General features: G+C 40.1%; 1 protein-coding gene and 1 long non-coding RNA gene across 2 annotated transcripts in view; one reads left to right on the forward strand and one right to left on the reverse strand.

Moving 5' to 3' along the window:
- LOC145449604 (uncharacterized) overlaps positions 1–25,267 on the reverse strand; it is a 353,567-nt gene that overhangs the window by 246,723 nt on the left and 81,577 nt on the right. The gene's annotated exons all lie outside the window — the stretch shown is intronic.
- Positions 11,404–23,283, forward strand: LOC145449441 (uncharacterized). Its single transcript, XR_013918258.1, has 2 exons — positions 11,404–13,127; positions 20,435–23,283. It is a non-coding gene; the product is annotated as an uncharacterized LOC145449441 (long non-coding RNA).

A 25,267-nucleotide genomic window follows, 5' to 3' on the forward strand; every position in this document is an offset into this window, starting at 1 on the left:
TAAGTTGCTCATGCAGATCTTGGGATATGCAATCGACACGACGCGTTACTGTATCATTGCTAAGCTGCAATTTTTTAGCTTTCTGCTGAATGGCAGGAGAACAATTGTCTTCGGTAAACAAAACAATAGCCTGCTTCGTAATTTCGCCATCAGAATATGGCTTCATATTGCTGGCCAATAGATGACTGATCTTATATGATGTTATTGTTACCTCTTCGGGTTCTTTTTTTTTTAAAAACATTTTTCCTTGTTTGCTACGCTCTGCTTTCAGACATTCTAACTTCCGTTTCCTTGATTCACCTTGATAGACGTCGTATTTTCCCGCATGTGTTTTATAATGCCTCTTAACGTTGAAAGATTTTACACCGTTTATTATTATAGGGCACAGAAGGCATTTCGCTTTGCCGTTTTCCTCAATTTGAAAATACGCCTCTTCCCATTCACTTTGAAAGGCCCGATTTTCTTGCACAAGGGTGCGAGATTTCTTTGCAGGTTGATCTGAACCTGACATTATCATTGAACCAAAGTCTCCGATATTTTCTAACGCTATCAAGATCAAAGCAAAGAGTAAGAAAATAAAGTACCTGCAGTTACCCCAAACGTTGATTGTCTTATTGACCGAGTCTCTTGTCACCCGTATTCTAATATGAGCCGCCGTCTCGAGCGAAATAAACTTCGCCCGTCTCATTACAGACACCTGATTAGGCTTAGGTCAGACGGTCAGAGCCTTCAGTAAAGCAGTAAAGGTTCGGATTTAAAGCCTACCGAAATTACTATCGGTAATGTTACGTCACAACCCGTACAACTTGTATTACGTAGGATTCTATTGTGATCAGGGAATGACCTTCGCGTCAGTAAACGTGAACATAAACGTACATTTGTTGTGTTGAAGGCGCGATTTATTTATGATCATGAATAATTAGAATTTCCGTAGAAGCATCAATGATTTCACATCGTTAGTGAGAGCCGCACGGAGAGCAGTCGAGAGCCGCATGCGGCTCGGAGAGCCGCGGTTGAGAATCACTGCTCTAGTGGTAGGCAAAATTCCAATACCGTGGTGACTTTACGATTCTTGGAAGTTACAATGGAATGCCTGTCTTGGCCATCCGTCATGCGCAATGACTCGAGTACAAGACAAATCAATACATAAATTGTCTCAAATCGACTCAAGTCGAGTCACCAAAATATCGCAACTGGGGTTGAGTCATTACAGCTCCGAGAACTATCTGATTAGAAGTATAGAGGTGTGATATTTTCGACCACATATATTTGCATTATATTCTTGAAATCGTTTATTGACCATAACTTTTGATAGAAATGTGGCGGATAATGCTAGCATTTTTTTCTTTTAGTAAGCATTGCATCTCTGGGCCTGATGACACGCCTGGTCTATCGCACCGCACCAATCAGTCGAGATACAAGTAGAAGTAGGTCTCTAAATTCGATCTGCAATACTGTTCGCATTGCTTCCCTTGTGGCATTTTGTACTTCTGTATTAGTGGATGAGGACTACAGATTCGCCAGTTGAGTTATGTTCGTTCTCGATGACCCGAATTATGGTGGTCAGTATATTGTCATGTCCATGTATCAATATAATGTTGTAGTTACATAATTTTCAACGGCGTTATCCGGCCTATTTGTCGTAGCACTGAACGCATCATATACGCGCGCTTTAGCACGCATACGCCAGCCGCCAGGCCACGAAGCTTGTAGTCATTGCGTAACGCCCTGACGAGCAGTATTACTCACGCGTACTTATCCACGGAATTCCAACGTTCTCGTACGCAGACGGTATTTATTACCGTCTGCAGTCTAGACAGGTCACGTGCTCCGTCGTATGTGGTGGATTAGGCAATAACGCCAGTACAAACGATCAATCCTTGTCTCTCGTTTACTGGAGTACGGTTTGTATCCTCGATGCGCGAGTGCCTAAATTAAACCTCACTACCGATTTATCCACAGAAGAGTGAGCCAGACTATAATGGAATATTATACATCATCGCAAGTCTGCGTTTACTTGAGAAAGGCCGAACTCAAAGTAACTCTCTTTCAATAAATCCCGCGTCGTTGCCCGGCATGACCTCGCGGCTAAAAGAGCACGAACGAAGTCTAGGTATCATTCTCTCGGCTCGCAGCTCGTTCTCTTTATTTCTCACGCCCAAACCGTCAGTGAGTACGACTGTAGCCTACTTATTTATCTTCACGATTGGCACCTTCCCCGTGGGTTAGCACGACCAGACCTATCACTGGGACATTTAGTCCCAACTAAGACTCATTCTACTGAGCGTGCATAGATTTTGACTGTGTAATAAGCTCGTCGCAAGGTTTGCGCATAGGTGACAACTAGCAGCTGATATGGGGATCGGGACTGATCACACATAAGATATCCATACTCCTAAAATTACGGAATGGCAATAATACGTACGCCGCAAGAAGTATCTGACCTATTCCGGAATATCACTTGGAAAGACCGGCAAAGTTTCGTTGCAACGTAGCTCGCCAACGGAGTGAGATAATGAAAGAGATGAATCGTGTCCGCAGATGACTTTCGTGTGGTACATCGAGAGTTATTCACACGTAACCCGGGCTTACCAGACCTCTCGTAAGCCTTTAGAAAGCCGTTGCGCGCTCGGACAGCGTCAGAGGCGTGTTGAAATTGTTGCATACCAACTTTTTCAGAAACATACTTTTCATGTCGTTTAGTACGGAGGAAGTACATAAATATTCACACAGAAATATTGATAGATCAATCAAATGAGCGGAACAGAAATGCAGAGTATCTTATAGATAGGGATGGATGAGCTTCAGCGTATACCTTGTCAAGTCGAAGGCTGAGTGAGGTATAACATCATGCATAAGATATAAATGGACTTATTTTTATTTTTAATAGCGTCTGCGGGTTTGCTGTCCCTTTGATCTACATGAATATTAAAATTGGCCGTTACCAAGGCAACGTATACCGTGCAAGTACAGGTGACGGGATATAGTAAGACAGCAGCAGACATCCCTCTGTTTCCGCCAGTTGCAAATCACTTTCAAAACTTTTGGCTAAGATGGCTGTTCCGTTGTTATTTCTTGCGTATGGCATTTTCCATATATTTCACGCTGGTTACAGTGGGACGATTTCAAAACACCCTGTCGAGTCTTCCTGTGGACCCCAATGGCCAGGTGAAGTGGTTATGTCAATACCTAGTAAAATTCTCACAAAGTTCATTTATGATATGGTATGATAGTAACTAATATGGCAATATCGGGTATCGTTTTCGTGACAAATTTGGATAGGACCTTCCTGATGTTCATACAATGATGATTGGTGATCTCTCGTCTACCTGTCAGTGATACTTATTGTTGGGTATAGCCGACGACAACATAGGCCCGATGTTGCTTACTATACTCCGTTCAAAGCGTATGCTCACTGCTCAGTCTTCCAATCCATACTTCGATGGCGCTATCTGCGACCAACGCTCAGCACACGTTGCTGCAATCATCAATGGAATCACGCCACACCCATGAGGCCTGGGGCTCTTCGTCTTTTGGTCGTCACAGTCGACTACCAGTGGTAACCCGGGGTAGACGTAACTAGAACAGGTGTTTCTGGACCAGCGAATTCATCAAAATGGCGCAAATGGAAAGCGGGGTCATACGAGTTCGGCTTACTATGCCTATTGCCTACTCTAGTGCAGGGTACAGTTGACCGGTTCATGTAAATGGAATTTGACTGCCGAGGTCGACGACTTACAGCGGCATGGGCACCGCTAGTGGTTATCTTCCTAATGAAATTGCCGCAATCTACCTAGAGTATGAAAAATCGTAAGAAGTGTGGCCCAGTTTTCTAATTCCGTTGTTTCACTAAGTCATGGTTCCGTGGAATCGGTATTTGCTATTCGGCGATGCTGATGTATTGGGTTTTGCTATAGTTAATGCTGATGCTTCTTCGGCGCAGGCAAATATAAAATTCAAGATTACTTTGAACAATGTCCTGACACGAAGTTGGCTGAAAATTTGCTGAAACGAATTATATTATAAAATCAGACAACGTTTTCCCACGATGTTCAGTTCACTCTTGTTTTTCTTTAATTGGTATGATTTTGATTCACGAATCCTCTACCAACAAGACTCCGACAAATCAGTGAAATACTAACGGAATTAACTATAGGTTCGTGACCCGTTACGTCCCAATAAACGTTTGCATATGCTAGAGCACTCGAATGGTTTGATCCAATACCCATAGCCCTATAGTAGGGGTGCTCAAAAGTAACTTTTTTCAAGAACGTTTTGGATTTATTACATAAAAATTTAATAAAAATTTAGTCACCGTAAATACTATTTCATTCAAATCCAAATTTTTCGACTGCAATAACTCCGCTTCCACTGGTTGGAATTGAGCCAAATTCGTTTTTGTAGACAACCTAACAATTTCTTAGGGTGAGCAAGCAGTTTTGACTAAAAAATTTATTTAATTTTTACATAATAAATCCAAAACTTTCTTCCCTTGTAACAATACGACTACTGGTTGGAATTGAACCGAATTTGGTGTGCAGAGTTTTTTTATAGCAAACCTAATCATTCTATCAAGTAGCCAGTGAAATTAAAAAAAAGAAGGTTATTTTGTTGAACACCCTTTCCTTATAGTTTTGACTCTTGTTTTTATTTGAAAACGCACGTTAATATTTCGAAGTTGTTGTAAGCGCAGTGATGGTAAGTATGCGGATAATTATGGTAGTATCGATGAATTTATATCCCTGATGTGGCGTAAACCTCAAGCTGAGAAATTTCACTAATTTAGGCAATGCTATCTTTTTATAATAATTTTTTAGTTATCCATACTTTTAAAAGCATCACAGGCGCTGGGCAGAGACATGACAGTGTCGAAGCGGCAACGACTCACTTTGGTTTACAATAGCTCTAAATTACACTATATAGGGCGATACAGCATTACAGATCATAAATAAGGAGGATTTTGCGGTGGGCAATAGACCTTAGGGTATTGTGAGCTAGTAAAATGTTTCAGCTTTGATTCTTTCATTATTTGATCCCACAAATTATATGCACCATCTTGGTGAATTTGGTCTACTTTAAATTTTTCGACTGAATATAACCAAGAGCAAACAGAAACGGGCCAAAGTCGAAATACTACAATGATTTTGCCGCTAGACATCCTTATTTTCCATGGCTAATAAACAGACTCATGAACTACATGAGCTATGCAACTCACAGTAACAAGTGCTGGTACATATTCGATTATAAAATAACCAAGAACGAGCACGGAAATATTTCCATGTTGTTATGTCATATGGTATGTTGTTCTTGAGTCCCAGCAAGACAGAATACTATCCCGTTTTTCGATCGGTACTTCAAGAAGTGGGCCGTGGCTCGCAGTATATTTTCAAAAACAAAGTGGATTACTGCAATAAAATGATTGGAACATTATGGTCCAAGGTATATAACATAACATAACATAGGAAAACTATGTAAAATACCTCAAGGAACTAACCGTTGACAGCCGAGTATGCCGTATCAATTTCTCTTCCATAACTCTTTCAAAAGAAATTAACGTTTTTTCTCCTGTGGTCTAAGTAGAATAGTTTGTACATAATCAATAATGTTGTAGTAGAATAGGAGATGGATTGACGGCCACCTGTGTATATTTTTTCTGCCGTCAAACGAATTACACATGTATTTTACTACGCACGACTGCTGTGTAATTCTCAGTATAATAAATGCTGCCGCTGAGTATGGGAAGTGGTCGAATTTGTGTTCTACAGTATACAAATCCTATTATGATGCAGTTGAATAATGACTCCTAAAATATAAGGCCATCACAACGCAACAATATCATATACTATACATGTATGTCGGCATGATATACTACGACCGGTGACGATTCAAGTCACACTGCGGCCATTTTAGTCTGGAAATGCATCACGTACTGGTTGCTGATATTCGACAATAGTCGAACCACAAGGCACAGACTCCGTGCAATTTCGCAAGGTAAATACAGTTAATATAGTTGAACTGTGTACTGATAACAAAGCATGTGATTGTGATTTGAATTTGTTAGTTAAATTGCTCTTTTGGTTGATTTTCTGCGTGCTGTGTTCGGAAACTGACTCACATAACCGGTTGAGTCAGCAGAAAAAATGGCGGCAGCAAATCGGGTATGAAGGCATACGATGCCCAACGGTAGACGTACATTTTTGCGATTGACTAAATCAACTTGAAACAACTACAAGGCATATATATAATCAGTACCACAGTACTGTACGACCGTATCCCTATACTACTTATAGTAACATGATTCCGAAGGTGGCCGGATCGTATATATATGCCTGTTTCATCAGGTATCGTTCGGCGGCCATTTTGATTTTTAGCGACGAGACAATAATTGGATTAATATGTTAAAACCAGTTAACCTCAGACGCGCTTGTTAGTTGTTACATAGTATCCTAACACTGTACGTGTAGTTGAGTTAACTTTGCGCAATTAGTCTCAGATTGTTGAAGCCGAAAATTTTGTATCAAAATGTTGCTGTGATTTATAATATCAAGGGAAAGCCTATAGCTTCAGACAGTGGTAAAATTGTCAGCGTCTTGGCCATTTTATTGTTCTTATTCTTATAATATTACCACCTGATGTGGTTAAGTCATACTATGATTTAATTCTATCAATCAGCATAAAACATATAATGTACTAAACATTGGTTTTTAACTGAAAACCTAATCATGATGCCTGGGTTTTTTGTAAAATCAGCATGACACTGACATGTATGGAGGGGTCATATAAAAACGAAATTGGTACTCATTTCAGTGGCATAGACGTCACACTCTTGCTATCATGGTGCAGTTAGTTGGTCTTATAGGTGATGAATGCAATCTTTTTTTACAGAAACAGGTTAGAAGATTGTTCAAGTTCTGATTTTTTTATAACGATGAATATTATCTGAAAAATCGATGGTGCCGACAACTGGTTCACGAAATTGCGGAACATTTTTAGAAAATAACTCTAATGTTGCAACATGAATTACATCAGTCTGTGCATTATTTTACTTTCAATGTTGAACCTATCGACTCGGAGAATATATGAATTTATATAGATATTTATAATTATAAACGGCTGCTCAAGATTTCTGATAGTATGTCCTTTCCTTACCTATCAATTATATCATCTCTCTGTTTCAAATCATCCGCAATGAATACGTCCTCGCAAGCAGGGGCGTAGGAGCATATGCTGACTCCCTGGCTTTCGTTGAAAATGCCGCCCTAAGTAGACCGCAGCAAATTTGGAAATAATTTCATGTCCAGGCAATCTTTTCAATAAAAATAATTACAAATAATGTGCCGCGTTTCAGAAGTTCTTTAGTGCGTGAGGAAGAAGCCTCAATGTCTCATCGGATGCTTTAGAGTAGGCATACTCTCGCGTGTCATAAAAGAGCACCACTCAAACAAACTTGAGGAAATATCGATGAGATTATTTTATCACTGTTTAATGTTGCACATTATTAACTAACAACTGAAAGTAAGGTATGAAATCGTTTTTCCAGTGCTCCCCCCATCAATGAATCGATGTGCCTGATTGAACCTCTCTTCGTAGATTTGATCTCACACAAACAAGAAAAACTCCTTTCGTATAAATACATTGCTGGCGTTTGAATCAGCACAAAAAGGTTTGGTACTTCCAACAGCTGCAACCGAAAGTCCGCGTATGGTGTCTCTTTTAATACCAATTCCATAGCAAAATTCATGGTTTTTGCTCACTAGTTTTTTTCTAATTATCTGTTCCGTGTGACATGTTGGCGATGCGCTCTTTTCGTATACTGGTGCACTCTCTGAATATTTGGTTCACCGTGGTAAAAACGGTGAAAGAACACTGCTGTATGGCTAATGCGTGGTTCTATGTCAAACTCCTGTAGAGGGACATTGGACATACAGGGTCCTGTGGTTAACTTATATAGAGGTGCCTATAGGCAGTGGTCGGATACAGAACGGAATTGTATAAGATCACCGAGCAATACTACCAATGACTTTCTGTAACAGAACCGGCTGAAAAATATGACATTTGTCATAGAACAGGCTGACAAAAAATCGAAACCTACCACTGGACCTAGAGTTTATGTCCTATACTATATTTTAATGTGGGTGGGTCAGCACATTTTGGCTTGGTGTCATATCTCAAGGACCAGAGCTAATCAACAGATTGCAAGTTGATATTCGTTATCAGCGACCTCAAATTAGCCAGAAACCGCTTTAGAAGCAAAATGGATGTTGAAAAGTGTCACTAGTATCGGCCACATTGTTTTATTGGTAGGTCACGTTTATAACAAATTGGCATGGAGTTGATAGCTTGTAATAAATTAATGATTTAAACCAGGCAGTTGAGGCGATGGTACCCAAGTTCGGCACTACATAGCCCAATGAAATGGGAATCAATGCTTCCACGTTTCAATAGAGCACTTGATCAGGGTGAAAATATAAAATAAAAATCCCGTGGAGCTTAATCTCAAAGTCTTAATCCCCCGATATCCCTCGGTGTGGTTCACTGTCGCGGTTTTTCATATATTCTACACTCGCTAAAAGTCACGCAATTATACTATAGGTATAGATAGAACAATAATACTTTAGGATATCGGTCGGTACGACGACCCGGAAGACATAATAAAGTAAATTTCTAGTTTCCGGGTACATACCGATAAAAGGAAATATAGAAACAATAAAATACGATTTGTTATCGATTGATATCAGCTCATGCAGACGACGTTGTTCAAAAATTTGTCCCGCTAAAATTTTACGGTGTACGGTATGAACCTCGACCAGAATACCGCTCTGAAATAAGCGAGCGTGTTTCAGAAGGCACAATTAAATTTGAAAACCTCAGTCACCCCTTCGCAACTTCGGAGACTTTTCTTTATTGGTATTCGGCAAGTTCGTCGCTAATTAGGCCTACTCTGTATTTGCGAGAGACAGCGCTTACTCTTAGCAATTCAAGCCGTGTTCCCCGGAAATATATGGGATAAACTTTAACAATATATACATGTAGGATTTGAACTTTTCATATAATTTTATCGGTCTGTGGGAGTAGTATGATGCGTAACGCGTAAGGGACGTATAACATTATTACAGAAATTACAGAAATTACAGGTACGATCGTTCTATATATGTACTATAGCGCAGCCTCCTAACCAGCAGAGGGTGGCGAGGATTTTACATCTACAAAACTATCGCCACACATAAAAGTGCGTTCAATTGTGAGATGGTCCTAACAACACTTCTCGTTCTGGATTTCGTGAATTATCGAAACTGAAATATGTAGCGTTTCGTTTAAAACGAACCCTTGTAAACTATGCTCTAAACCTGTGGTTCTCAACCGTCGCCCCCCCCAAATATATTTCAATTTTATTCTCCATTGCAAAATGGAAGAAGTTGAAGACCTGTCCATTAATCATCGAAATGAAAGACCAAATTTTAAACTTTCGAAATTTAAAACACAATTTAGAGCGCCTTCCGACGTGGTATATCGTTCATGATCCACTTTCGACATATCCCATTGCTGCAAGTGTTGTACCAAACTCTTCAAAAGTAGCCTAAAACTTCTTTATGTTTAAGCTGAGTAGACTTTGAAACAAAATCCAACGGAACCCGGCAACAGACCTACAGTTTATCGACATTTGACAGTATATACAAAATTCTATCGAACAACATAGTCAGATTTCTTTCAAAATAAACCCAACAGTCAATATCGAGATGGTGGTTTTAAGTAAAACCACACATGGTATGACAGCAGTGAACTTCTCAATCAAACTAACAGTTTTGAGTTTAGCGCTCTTCTGACTTAATTTCGATTTTGGATGGTTCACCGATCCACAAAATATGTTTTGAACATTTTACCAATTCGCAAGCTCAGAAGGGTTGAGAACCACCGTTGAAAACCATGTTTCATAAAATAACTTGTTTTCAAAGTGGTTATGTGGAAATTGTCTCAATATTTCCGAAAGACCAGCACGTAGCGCGAGCCCGTGGTCGACTTGAACTACAAGTATCTGACTTATGATACGGAACCCTATCCGTCCTCTTTATAGATAGGCAGTTTCATCATACAGCCTATATTGCAATTAACCAGCATACGGGCAACTTCTCAAGCCTGATATGGTAACGTTAAATATTCGCCGGGACATCGTCACGGATTCATTGAAAGGCGGTAAATACACGCCAGTGATAATATTGAAGTGACAATTCGATCAGTTGTAACCGTATTTCTTGAATATATAGGAAATCAATGATCCATTTGATCATGACTTAAGAACATGAGAAACATGTTTTAAACAATGGCATTGTTTTAAACATCTATGATTTCAATGCAATTCTTATTTTAAATAAAACCCCAGTATATACCCCCTCGCCATAACCCGTTCCCGGAATTACACATGCCCGAACCCCAAGTTTACGAAATGCAGGCGGGAACTCGTGGGAAATTGAGGTGAAAGACGCCTCGTGCCAATGATTTTATAGGCCTTGCTAGGTCTACAATGCCCCGTACGGTTTCATAGGGCTAGATATTCACATCAAGCTGGGTGGAGCAATTGTAGAGATGTGGCTTGGCGTTTATAATAGTAAATAGTAAACGTATAATCGATTTGATTAAATAATCCAGTATTTTGTTAGAGAGATAACCGGTGTTCTGGAAGTATACTAGTAGAGTATGCCTATATTTGGTAAGCGAGATTAAGAAAAAAGGAAATAATAATTATACTAGAAAGGGAGTTGTAAATTGCACACTATGCATATCATTAGCGGACATGATGTAACCAACAAAATGGCAGCTATTTCAAAGGCCATACAGACAGAAATTAATGCCCGTCGTGAGTCAATCATATAGCGATGCTGTTGTGGTCTGCGCTCAAAATCCTAAGGACTTGTATTGACTCACCCAAATACTTCCGATAGCCGCAAAGTTTCACCTCGTCGTCTGGGGATGAAATCGTCTCTCGTTATCACTTTTTCAGCTATCCAATCTTGAATAGGACAATAAATCGGAGCTTAGGTCAAGTGGTTTGTTGCAAGATTGTGACACTGATAAATAACGAATTATTGGAATGAATATTTTCGTTCAACCCCGTTCACCTTTTTAGTTGTTATTCTGAAAGCGGGAAGTCGACGCTGGTGGGTTACTCAAAATTAGTTGGTTTCACCAGTTTCTTGTGGGGAATGCGAACTGGCAGACAACTTACTTGAAGCTTTGCCAGTTCTTGAAATTGCGGATTATTCTTTCTTAGGTATGTTACTTTGGTTTACGACAGCTTGAGACTCAGTCATATCCTTGCCCCGGGTGCTTTCATGTACGCTAAGCCAGTCAGCGAATTGTACGATTATGCCATGCGCTTGTTGCTTTCATCCACCGTTTTTTTACGCTTGCTATTTTCTGACAGACCATCGATCCTAAATTTAAATATCAGGATTAAAAAAAAAAAATATTTCGACTACTGATGAAACTCTACCACTAGTACTGATTGTCTAACTTAAATTCCAGTTTTGTACTTGAAGGGTAGGTCTATGTGAGATATGTAGCCTATAGCTATTATACTTATTTACGATAGTAATACTATTACCGTTATACAATCGTATTGGGTGGGACCAAAATTTGTCATCGATCAAAGTAATGAACTGCTGCAAAGTGATGGTAGTATATATGCTTGCAATCCAAATTCAGATTGACCGGACTGGACAAACTCTTGTTCTGTATAATCTACTAGCAATACTGTGATACTTCGTCCCCATTGATGAATAGGAGATACAGTATATGACATTGTACAATGTACAGTGAATTACAATTAGGCGGAATACAGGTAATAACGCTATAATGGCGGAAATCGCCATTACGAGCACACTAGTTTTCCAACCGCGTTATTGGTCGTACAGTTGTTGATTACTGATACGTTAGATACAGATCGCAGTCAGGAGTGACATGGCATGTCCTTGTGGATGCGCCCTGGCTCCTTGGTTTGCAGGTTTGGTCAGCTTGGATTTTGTAGAAATTCCTTTTTAATCAATTGGGCTTGGGCAGCGGAGAGGCTGAATCCCTGGTATTGCTGGTCGGACAGTGTATTGCTTCCGTATATGATGCTAGCAGACAAGTGGGTGGGTTGCTTTAAAGCGAATCCTTTCCTATACTATGTTTTGTTCATAGATTATACCGCGGCTTGCGAGGTATAATTAGATGCCCTTACTATTTGAAGGTACTCGTTTCTTATTCCAAACTAAAAGGGCGGGGATCTATGTTGAATGTCTGATCTTCCTCGCAACAACAAAAATGCCGTAAGACAGTTGTGAGCAACCCGCGTCCATCAGCGAAAATTGGTGCAGTTCGTGAAGTAGTACTTTCGAGTTACGGCCAAAATAACACTAAAATAACTAAAATATTAGTGATATGTCCTTGGTAACCTGAAATTCGTCTCCAGGTAATTAGAATTATTATGTGTAGTTGATTACCGAGTTTTATTGCCAATTCTTCGCGATCACCTTTATGTTTATCTATTTCATATGAGTTGGTTGACCATGCAGGATAAGCTACTAGAAAGCATACGTGCCACCCCAGTTTTCACGGCGTTATTTATATATGGCGCACTTGTCAGAAAGGTTGCGCAGAATGCACTCTCTGTTAGCCGAGTTTGAAATTTTACTTTTCAATTTAGGCTTTGTGAACAGCGTGACATCCTATTCAGCTCGCAACCGGGTAAACCTGTCGTTGTTTTAAATTCAGGGATATTCATCAGGGTCGTGATGTATTTCTGATATTTGATAGCTTGAAGTGATATTCCGCAATCCTTGTTTTGTTAATTGTCATCTTCGTCATTTTCCTCTCCGTAATGAAAATCACTCGCGTTGTAAATTAACGCCATGTGTCGGAAGCTCTGGCTTTAACTTCTGACTTCCCTAATCGATTTTGAATTTAATCTTCCACTTCCAATGCCAGCAATTTTTATTTCGATTCAGTGGCGACTGTGTATAGGTTGGCACTTAATTATGATCGTGCTTGCGCCGTGAATTCCCCGTCAATACAGGATGATTACGATGTCAGGAATTCGCGATGAAGATGATGACGACAATCGTCTGACGGTCCCTTCGCGGTTTTCGAAGGTTAGTTGAGTATATTATTTAAGTTTGTTTTCCAAAACACTCTGGTATACGCCAATATCTTGATATACAACACTCTCATTCCAACACCCCAATATGGTTATTCTATACCATATACGCCTTCCTCCATGGGATTCAGCATACATTCAAGTTGAATAGTGATGCCAGGTAACTTGTTGTTGCCTTTCTTTTTGGCGGTGTATACACGCAGCCTCCTGGTTAATTTTATCTGTCACCCGCCATTTTTTAATGATATTATTCAGTCCTTGCTAACGCACGTAAAATATACGTAAGCGATAATGGAATGCTTTCAAGTCAAGATGTCTAGACTTTACATTAGGATAATATGGTGTGAACTTGAGTAAGTGCGCAGACTTGCGGACGGTGAATGTATCTATTCTGTCAAACCCGGATGACTCGATGCACTGCTTGGAATCTGAATTCGGCGGCCTGAAAATTTGGGATGTCACCAAGCGATGGCAATTCTTTATGTCCAGTCCATGCTATTAATCGAATCTAAATGGCATCCTCGATGAAACGTTTTGTCGTCGGTCGCCGTACTCCTTTCTCGCCGTCAAGAGGCATCAGCTCCAAAACGACGAAGTGTGAATGTGATATTGAAAATATTTTATCTATGGTTCGGATGGAGTACATTTGACCTGATGTGTGACTAGTTTGTTCAGTTTTGCCGGTACAACAGATTAGTCTATATCAGTGGTTCTCAACCTTTTTATCTTCGCGGACCCCTTTCGGACCGCCATGGACCCCGCGGACCCACACGAAGTTTTAGTTCAAATTTAGCTCAATTGTCGTGCAATCGTCATATGTCTTGTGCAAAATGATAACTATATAGCCTTGGTGATAAACATCAACAAAATGACTTTTCTTGAAAATAATATCATACTATTCATGTAGAAATTGGGTTGACTTCTATCATTTCTAAGCGAATTCTGCAACTGCATTTTTTGAAATAAGTGGTCGTGTCTTGAAAATCCGGGCCTTCGATTTGACATGAACGAGTGCCAAAAATCCATTTCCATATATATAGATGGTGGCGAATGTAACGCTTCTGAACGCTTCTGACGACACATTTGGGTATGATCGCAACAAATATGGCACCAAAATTGACAAACAATTTTTTTCAATGAACATATAACGTTAAGCCTGGTCATTTTTATACAGCAGCTTATCTGGAAGTTAATATGAAAAAAAAATGATTATGTATCACAGGAGAAAGTGGATTTTTGTATACATTTTGAAGTCGCCGTGATTGAACATACTCATCCAACTTTTCTTTCCCACAATCCCCTACAAAACATCTCTAAACTGCAAAATGTTTGAATCAGGGGACTATTGGCAATTTAGCAATTAAAATGAGTCTGCACAGTAGGATATGTAATCTAAGACGGCCATTCCGTGTATGTGAGTTCAGGAGTTTTACTCTTAATGAAGCGAAACTGACTCGTAATTTTTCGAATTAAAAAAAAATACAAATTAGGTTATCAAATATTTTGAGGCTTCGCGGACCCCCTGAAAATGCTTCACGGACCCCCTGGGGTCCCCGGACCCCCGGTTGAGAACCGCTGGTCTATATCATATGGACAGACAGTCACTTTTACCCCGACCCGCATGACAGAAAGGATTGGTTTAAATATATCCAAATCCCAGTCCTGTTCCGGATTTTTGAAACCGAAATCCAAGTCTGGAACAAGGTATCATGTCCAAATCCAAATTCAAATTCACATCCTGAAATTAACGATTCTGTTTCAAAAGACGCATAAATCTTGCTAGTAAAAATTAGGAATGTCATGTCCAAGTCCACGCCCGAATTCAGTCTATTCAAATTCGAAAAATTTTGAATCCGTATCCGATGGAAATTCTGCATAAATTTGCAAATCCGTTTTTTAAAATCTTATCTATAGTCCATTCTCATCTAGGCCGTATGTTTCACTTTTACCTAAATATGTCAAATTAATCCATTCTTACTTTGGACAGAAAATGATGGAGCTTCAAGTCTATTGTTCTTACGTTACAAGCAAAGAAATTCTGTCAGTTTTGTACAGTTTTGTTGGCGTTGGCCTACATAGGGTTGTGTTTAAAACAAAAATCAATTTAAAACAAGCATGTTTAAAACAAGGCCCTTGTTTAAAACATGTCTGTTATTTTTTTTACCAAGTCATGACGGAACGCTTTTCGAATTGTGACGTCATAGCAGATTGATATTCACAATTGAAAATATAGGGTAAATACAGCTCCTTTGACGAAATAGGCTTCCAACCCCTGTCATAAACGGACCAAAAATATTTTTAACCAGGACTGCATCGTCTTGCTGCATTTTACGGTCGTCGGTCATCAACATCAGAACCGACTATTTCGAGGGTTCCAACCATCCCATATCGTATTCGTAGGCAATATTGGGTGGTAATTGTCGTCCGTAGGCTCATACAACATATTTTTGGAAAGTATTTACACAATTATGGCATAATTATATAATTTATTAAAAAACAGTTTTAATTAAAAAGGCCTGTATTTTAAAAATATTTGTTTTAAATGCAACCCTACCTACACATGTATTGAACCAGTCTTGTACCGAATGTAATCGGTGTCGAAGGTGTCAAATACCAACCCAATATGCTCCTCTCTTGTAACCGAGCGTAACCTGGGTGCGTTTTGCATTATCACACACAGGTGACCATCAGTGGTTATCATCCACAGCGGTTCATTTCTTAAATATGATCTCCGCATGGGTTTGCTGCGTTCTGATGCTATCCATAACCTCAAGACAACAGAAAAAGTGCAGAACTTTAAACTTTATAGGTTTAAGTTTCTATTATGTTTCGTATTCTTAAACTCCCAACCATGTGACTGCAACAATATCACTGAAGATGAACTAAATAGTTTGTGATCGTATAGTGTCATCTCTTCGTAAAATAGCTGGCATCGCTGTCGTTGAAGGGTATAATGTATTTGTAAACATCCTTGGCTGATGGCAATTCACTTATTCACGTATTATTACATTAATTATATCTTCGTTTGACATCTGCTTCGTCAGTAATGCATACTGACATACTGCGTAGATTATCTTAGGATATTGGAATACCTCGCTATCGCCATTGTCTGCAAATTGACGCAACCGCGCAATCCGTTTGTCATCAGCACTGTACTTCCCATATTCCGAGAATCCCGTGTTGGTCATAGTCTGCGATTTCGTGGAAACCGGATTCAAAGTGAAAACGTATCTGGTTGCGGATGCATAATCGAATATATATAGCAAGATGGCGAGTATCGTAACATTCGGCTTTCTCAAATATGCAGACGGTGTGATTTTAGTTTGCCGAAGCATCTTGTCCATCCACAGTCCTATCTATATTTGCCCATTTCCCGGCCATCTGCAGTCAGACAAGTGTAAATGCTAGTAAAAAGTATTGAATCAGCGCGGTTTTCGTCTTGTTCCACTTCTAGGATAATGTTATGAAAGCTTGAGGTATGAGAGGTGAAGGTCAGGTGTCTTGGGAGAGTGCAGACGCTATGGCCCGCATTTAAGGAAGCTTCTGAAACTCGAATTTTATGAAAATGTAACCAGATGTTTCATCGAAGTGCTGCCACATATGTCATGTTCGAAAACTAAACACCGCAATGACAGCTTTATCAAACCAGAATCGGTTACCAACCGCCTTGCTGCTCAGTGAGACTGTACTAAAGGTGTCGTTTTCGGGTTACCAGGTTCAGAGGTTTTCGACCTATTAGTCATGGCGTTATTTTCAGTGGACCCGGAGCTTTTGTGGTATACAGTAGTTCTATACGGGGGGGGGGGGTCGCCAGTGTGCCAACCTTTTTTATTCAGCTCCCCAAATACGCCCGTGAGTACATTTTCAAATCGGAAATAGGTCCGCCGCAACCTAAAAAGTTTAGGAATCACTGCATTAGCTAGACCATTTCGTCCAACTTTCTTTGACCTTTTATGATATTGGCATTACTACGTAGTGAAGTTGTCGCTATGTCAGATGTTGAGTCCTTCATCGGTAGCAGCAAATGAACAAATTAGTGCTAATTTTCAATTTCTTTTATTCAATTTCTTGTTAAAAAACTTTGTTTAAAACATGTTTTAAGCAGTGTTTCAAACAAAAGCCTTTTTAAAAAAAATTGTGTTTTTTAAGTTGTAAAGTCATGCCATAATTGTGTAAATACTTTCCAAAAAACATGTTTTATGAGCTTGTGGACAATTACCACCCGTGGTACCCGATATAGCCGGCGTATACGATATGAGATGGTTGGAACCCTCCAAATAGTCGGTTCAACGGCTATTGTACGTAGATATTTCGTCAAAGGAGCTATATTCACCCTATATTTTCAATTGTCAATGTCAATCCACTGTGACGTCACAATTGAATATTCGTGACCTCATGGCTTTAAAAAAAACATGTTTTAAACAAGGGCCTTGTTTTAAATTGATGTTTGTTTTAAATGCAACCCTATGTATATCATTGTGAGGTATATCTACGATATCTCTATAACACCATTTGTAGTTAGTTGATCAAGTCGCTAATAGTGAAATCCATCTCAGAGCACAGGATGCCAGCACAGACTGCGATAGTCAAGGTAGCAGGTAACTTGAAGCAGTTTCCGGCCCTTTCATGATAGACCACCAAAGACTGAGTGGAAACGATTTAATCCTATGCATATGAGTATGACATTACTTTTTGAACGTACAATTTATGTCAAAGATTACGAGAATGGTGCCGACTCTCGAAAAGATGGCAACCCGATTTGTCTTGGGAACTCATCTAAATTATTTTCTGCTCTCCTTCCCGGTTGACTCAACGTTTGATCGTCGACTTATTTGTCGTTCGTGGGTCACTTTTTCATATCCAATAGTGAACGGAGACACATTTCGCATTTAACATCAACGGGGGGGGGGGGGGCATACATTTAATGGTTGTAGTAAAAGAAAATTGTGTTTTTTTTTTAGTTGTAAAATTATGCCATAATTGTGTAAATACTTTCCAAAAACATGTTGTATGAGCCTACGGACAATTACCACCCGATATAGCCGACGTATATTGATGCGGGATGGTTGGAACCCTCAAAATAGTCGGTTCAGCATTAATAGTACAGATATTTCGTCAAAGGAGCTATATTTACCCTATATTTTCAATTGTCAATGTCAATCCACTATGACGTCACAACTGAATATTCGTGACGTCACGGCTAAAAAAATATATACAAAAGACATGTTTTAAATTAGGGCCTTGTTTTAAACATGTTTGTTTTAAATTTATTTTTGTTTTAAATGCAACCCTACTCGTACAGCGTAGGGACGATTGTCTGGAATCAAGCTCGTAGAACAGAACTTGTGAATATGTTTGTATTCGCTTCTGCTTAATCAGTTATATTTGCTCCTATTTTCGCAATGGTTCATATGGGATAGTCACCCAGTCTGTCTCATGTCAATTGACTTGTTGTTTCACTAGTAGTATTACGTGTTTCCCGCTACAGCGAAAGCACCGTTCCCGCACGCTACCGACTACGCTACGCCACGTCTGGCAACATCCGCGTGTTTCCTTGCAGTTGGTTTTACCATCCTTTGACATGAAATGATAAATGCCTCAAAGTACGGATTGTGTAGGCATTTAACTGTAGAATGCATACTTCGCCAGTCCACATCTAGGAAGTTCGATGGAATAATTAAAGTCTTAACAGGCGCGCAGCAGGTAACAATTGTGGAAAAATGAAACTATCCAAAGGAGAAGATATATTCTATATTCCGCTCACTTACAGTACACCATAAACAAACTAGTTCGTGGAATCGGACCGTGATGCTAATGTAAACGACACCTTGCATTGAACAGCCTTCTCTTTAGCGCGCCCTGCATCATTACCAGATCGCCAGATGCTAAGCGATTCCACATTGTCAATTAATCATGCATTTCGCAGTAATACTGATTTTCTTTTCTGAAGCTGTCTCGTATTTCTCCATTATTTTCGTAGAGGGCAGTTTTGTCCCTTGCCCCCAATCACCACTACGCAAAATTGATTTTGGTTATTGCTAGATTGGGAAAGGTAACTGATAAGGCGTATGGCTTATTCCATACATGAGGTTGCCAAATGACAAAGAGGTTGCTTGATTTTGGAACCCAACTCCCGTGCGATCAGCAGTCGCAATGTTTTGTTATACGGGGAATATATAGTAAATAGTGTCCAGATGTAATGCGTAAATTGCTGAAAAGAAAGTCGATCCAAAGGTTAACTCTTCCCAGGATGGTTTCGTGGACCATGTATCGATAGAGTGTTTTGGCCGATATATTCGCTTATAAACATAATAATTATGTTAATGTTGAAGTAACTTCGTTTCATGTCGCGTTGCTGATACTATATACTGGTGAATGTGCTAGAGTTGTAGACAGCGTACGGGAAATATTGTTTCTGCTCAGCTATTGAGACGTGCTATTTTAGTATGCACCCCCGGCGTCTAATGCGTATATGATGTAGAGATCTTTTGGCGAATGAGTATTGATAATATTCATGACACGCAACGCTACGTGATATGGTTAAGTCAACCGCATTTAGAGATACTGTAGTGGTACGTGCCACAGCAGCAACATCAATGGGTAACGAGTTCCAGTCCGACAGAGCTCGACTCCAGAATACTAGCAAAGGAATCGGGGTTTGTACTAGGCTTCTCTTAGTTTTGTGATCCGCGTGTAAGCTATGCTTTCCACAAGCCCAGAAATTAAAGTGGGCTAAAAGTCGGCAGATATGTAATCAAAATAACGAATATGGCAGTGGTGTAACATGACCAATGTAGTCGGAAAAAGATTAATCCTGATTCCATCTTTGTTTAGCTAGGATCTATAGCTCTGACGTCAATGCTGTCTGCTGGTCTACCCTCTTTTCGTTCAAATGTACTTACCAGGAGTGATGTGATATTTATAGGTGATAACTCAACTTTTGTTGAACAGTTGACAGAGCAAACAAATCCCGTCTGGGACTTGGTGTTCTGAGACATCGGAAGGGTCGTTGACCTTTGAATTTGCACAACGGAATCGGTGAGATTGCGCGTCGGATTACTAGTTGATGATTATTGATTAGTGGTTATCGTAGCCGCCTAGGCAATTAACCTGCGATTATTAACGAGATATCTCTTTCGGCACATCGGTTCTCGTTGCACCAATTTCGAAAAGTACCGCAACAGTTAGGTCTACCACTGGTAACCAACGTTTACAATGAACGACGACCGACAGATTAGACTCCCCAAAGGGCAAGCTTACTTCTGTTCGCCCGACATGCGTCTCAAAGTATTCCCTTTCCAGGCGAATATGATCCTCCCGGAAACGATATCACTCATTACCATTGATGGAATTTCGGTGTGTAAAGCTGAACTGTCCCGCCGTTTAGACCTTCAAAACTCTGCGGCTTTTGGGTAAGTTGCTCGTATATTAGGATATATTTTTCTCTGATCTCTGTACTGTGTTCGAATATTTTGCATACAGCTAATCGTACATACGTTGCCATACCTATATAATGTATGGTGTCGTAATGGCGATGCGAGTCCCCTCTATCTCTAGTAAGATTGTCAGCCAAGCTCAACCCCCCACATCGCGCGACTGGGTTTATCGCAAGAGGAAGTTTTGCGCAATGTACCTATCGCGATAAGTCAACCGAAGACAAGCTACAAATCGCGTGAGCGTTTATCGTGCCATATTTCTTTCCTCATCTACATTGTTCGACTGGGACGCGGTTTGCACCAGGAGTAGTTTGCGGCGAGATGGATATATGGGGCAGACATAACAGCCTCCAATACCAAACTCGCATTTAATATTATTATTATTATTATTAAGTTTAGACCACAGCTTTCGACATGCATCAATTCCACCGCAAATTTTGACAATTTGTTTCTCATTTAACATACAATGTTTCATAAGTCTGGCGGTCGTTACATTATAAGGATCTGGTACCGCGTACAGTACAGACAGAATTTACGATCAACAGCACGTCAATATAGCGGGACAAGCCTCAGACGTACCGAGTTGATTTCATGAAATCACCAGGACGAGCCTTGGAATTTATAAGTTTTCGCGCACCGCTGGGAGTCGCATTGTAGTTCGTCGTCAATAGAAACCCGGAATGACCCCTCGACCGGGCGCGAAATATATACAGAATCCGTCTTCGGCGGTAGACGAGAACGGACACGCCTGAACACCTGGTATTTGTAGATCGCACAAATATTTCGCGACTCCCAACTATTTTTCCAATTCGCGCCTTCCGCCGATAACACTCTGCCTCCAGACAGCTGTGAAAAACATAATTATCGGTAATCTTCGAGACATCACGGTATTTTATAACAAAAATTAAATTTGTAAACGATTCAAACACAATAGTCTTCGTCTCTCCTGCTGTTGATCTGGCCACCTTTGAAAATATTGAGAAACGTATCATTTTTACTCTACGGTGTCGTGGGAGCTGTGCTGCTCCGCGTTACTGAATTTCCCGGATTGTGGCAATTGTCGCATGCTACAGTGTACACAATTTCCGTTGTCTCCGGCTGTTTGATATGAGTTTACGATGTTGCTGTACTCAGTGCGCACAGACGCTTTCATGGCCGATTTCGAAGACGGATTTTGTGGCCTGACAGCTATTTCTGGAAGACTTCGATCAGCCAGTCGTGGAAACAGTGTGTTAGTAGCGACGTTCGTGGAAGTGTGCTCATTGTTCATGGTAACGTGGACAGGCGGTGAAATTATCGAGAATTGAGCTCAGTTCCTACTCTTTTCCTCGCTAGACAAAAGTCTCAATCAACTGATTTTCACTGTACCGCCTTCGGGAGTATTTGAAGGAACACCTGGACAGAACTATAATGCGCAACTAGTTGATATATTCATTTTCACGACAGGCGACATATTGAGATCTTGGTTGCTTGTCACACCGTGTTTAAAGTCCTCTTCCAATTCAATATTATGTTAAACACGATCTTTCGGAGCAACCTTCCTTAATTAGGTGTTGCAGTGAGGGTAAAGCTAACACAACGAGATTATTTTGAATTAAAAAATTATCTTGTCGCTACATCACAGCATGCGATTCAGTATATCAAGGAAACACGGCGGGTTATCCAAATGTTTATGTTTCCGAATTTGTAGTGTTACCACAAATCATTCAGATTCTGCTTTTGTAAGCCTCTGCTGATGCTTTTTCTCTGATTCTGTTATTTACTACCTGATAAGTTTGTGTTGTTGGCAAATGCATGCGATGGTGTGACGCAAAAGGCTTCAATGTGAAAAGCGTCACTAATTCTTCTTGACATTATAATATCATTTGAACATTTCCTAGAATCATTCAATATAAGAATCCTTGGGTGAAAGTAGCCAGGGCTTTTTAGACATGTAACAAAGTAACTTTTAGCACATTCGACACAACTATGGGTAAGTAGCGTATAATTTCACGCTGCATATCGTACCCCCTTCTTTGGTGTTACCTACCCCAAGGGGTGCACGTACGCCTGGATAAGAGCACAAGGTCTTGTGGAACTGGCTTGGTTCATTGTGGTCTAATTAGTAGGAGACTATAGGTGCAACCGGATATCCGATTCAAAATTTTTTCAGTCAGTTTTATCACAAATGTCATATGTTCCGTCGGATCTGTTTCAAGAAGTCATTAATAGTAACGAATAATGCTAACCGGTTCGTTAGTCTCATAAAATTTCGTGAGATGGTTACATAGAACCGATGCGAATCGGCTGAATCATACCGATCGTTGCAATCCGTCTAGTAATTATGGGGCTCGGCTGTGACTGTGATATAAAATTCAATCGTATATTAAATTCATGCACCTCAAAGACTCTCTTGCAACTGCAATTCAATTTCAGATACTTCTCCTTTTGAAACGGATACTGGCCCTGTTGAAACTGCGTATTTAGACAGTTCTCATCTTGATTCGTTTTATATCAGTGGTACTTAACCTTCACTAACCTGGGGGTTGACACTTACGCTTTCGGGAACCTCAAATTTTCGCTGATTCATAAAAACACAGCTACCACAATATGCATCTCACACATGTACACATCTAACACATTGCTATAGATTACTGGTGCAAGAAATGAACTGTGTATCAACAGTGTGTTACTATAACAAAACCATTAATATATGAATTTCATGCAAAACGAAAATTTTATTTCAAATCAACGTGTCTTCTGCTGTTCCTTTTCAGTCCATAAATGCGAAGCTTCACATTGGAAAGTGTCATCGCTGGGGTTGCATCTAGAACAAACATGTTTAAAACAAGGCCCTTGTTTAAAACATGTTTTTCAAGCCGTGACGTCACGAATATTCAATTGTGACGTCAAAATGGGTTGATATTGACACTTGAAAATGTAACGTAAATATAGCTCCTTTGACGAAATAGGCTTCCAACCCCTTTCATGTACGGACCAAAAATATCTTTAACCAGGACTACATCGTCATGTATCACTTTTACGGTAGGCCGTACTATAACTATTGATCCGACTATTCCGAGGGTTCCTACCATCCCATATCGTATACGTCGGCTATATCGGGTTTTAATATCAAGTCGTTTGTTTGACCAATCAATAAGATGGACGCTCTAATATTACTCTATCAACTATCTAGCAAGTTTAAGGAATGCATGCATGTTTCGGTGTTAGTTTACAACACATGAACGCGCCGCCCCAGAGTAATTTTTCAATAGCCAGAGGGAATTAAATTCATTTCTACAGCAAACACAGAAGGTAAACATTTGTAGAGCCGTGGTAATTTTGAACCCATCCCCGAACTACTCAATCAAGTGATGTGGTAATGTAATTTAAGTATATACGTGCAATCTTAGGGAAAGACGTCTACAAATCTAGCTGCCAAGTTCGTAGTGCAAATGAAGAAGATCTATTCGAGTATAGGTAAAGTGACTGAAAAGGGCGGATTTTCATCCAACTAGATGTGAGAAAATCACGAACTGACTATGAACTGGTGGCCGGACAAGACGAATTCGTATGGCGGGCCATGGAATTCACGAGACAACGCTTTTTCATGGCCTACCACGAGATATTTGTGGCCGACCGAAGTAAAATATGTGACCAGCAAGTGTCGACGGGAAATCAGAGAACCCTAATGTTTTACCTAAAAACGGGAGATTTTGACCTGTAAATCAAAATTTTTGACATTTTTGACCATAAAAACATAATTTTGACAAAATTTTGCCCTCATGTATGTAAATCGTCCGTAGGCTCATATAACATGTTCTTTGGAAAGTATTTATACAGTTATGGTATAATTATATAACTTAAAAAAACTGATTAGTAATACTGGTATCCATGACTTCCCCGCTTGGCGCTCATGCATTACTGGGATAGTATGGAGAGGTGGTGCAAGACTTGGAAAGCCGTACAAGGCTATATCTGCACCTTCCTTGTCCAGCGGCATATGCACATCATGCGCTCGTGGTATGCATGTGCAGTGTGCACAGATCGTGAGTTGGTGTATGTGCCGCAAAAACATCAAGGACAAAAATAAACTACGTCCGTTCCTTTCCCTAAAAAACACATTTTTTTTACAAGGCCTTTGTTTAAACACTGTTTAAAACATGTTGTCAGCGTTGTTGAGAAAATTGGTTGGCGCACTAACGGGGAAAAGGACTACTTGTTAGTGTTCCACTGTTTAGCCGTTCATGCCACGGGGTATTGCGGCTTCGTAAGAGTTTCCACAGAAGAGGTTTATTTGTAATTCACTGCTGTTGAATTGAGACGGACGACTGTTAGTCTTTATTTTCATGGCGATATGGCTGCCGACTGGTATATAAAATGAAACGCTGCCTATACAGTACTCCCATGAATAAGTCCATATATTTTAATTAGTATTGATCTCTAGATTGTAGGGAGAGAGAGAGAGTTTTGGTCATAACCTTGGCGGGAAAGAATTTTGTCAGTCTCTTGAACACAACTTCTAACAGTGAATGCTGGTCAATAGGGTCTCCGTTGCACATAAGTGTGGTATATAGCGATTATTACGCCCATGGTGACTTGGACAGTCGCCATATTTCCATGGTTGCTGACAACAAATCACGTTCATAGTTCAGCATCAGGCGCTAAATTCGCTTTACGCACTCGCATCCTCAGACATGTGGGCCAGTGGGCAAACAGT

Source organism: Botryllus schlosseri, chromosome 11, assembly GCF_051294905.1.
Source record: "Botryllus schlosseri isolate E-star chromosome 11, Bs_hap1, whole genome shotgun sequence".
NCBI lineage: Eukaryota > Metazoa > Chordata > Ascidiacea > Stolidobranchia > Styelidae > Botryllus > Botryllus schlosseri.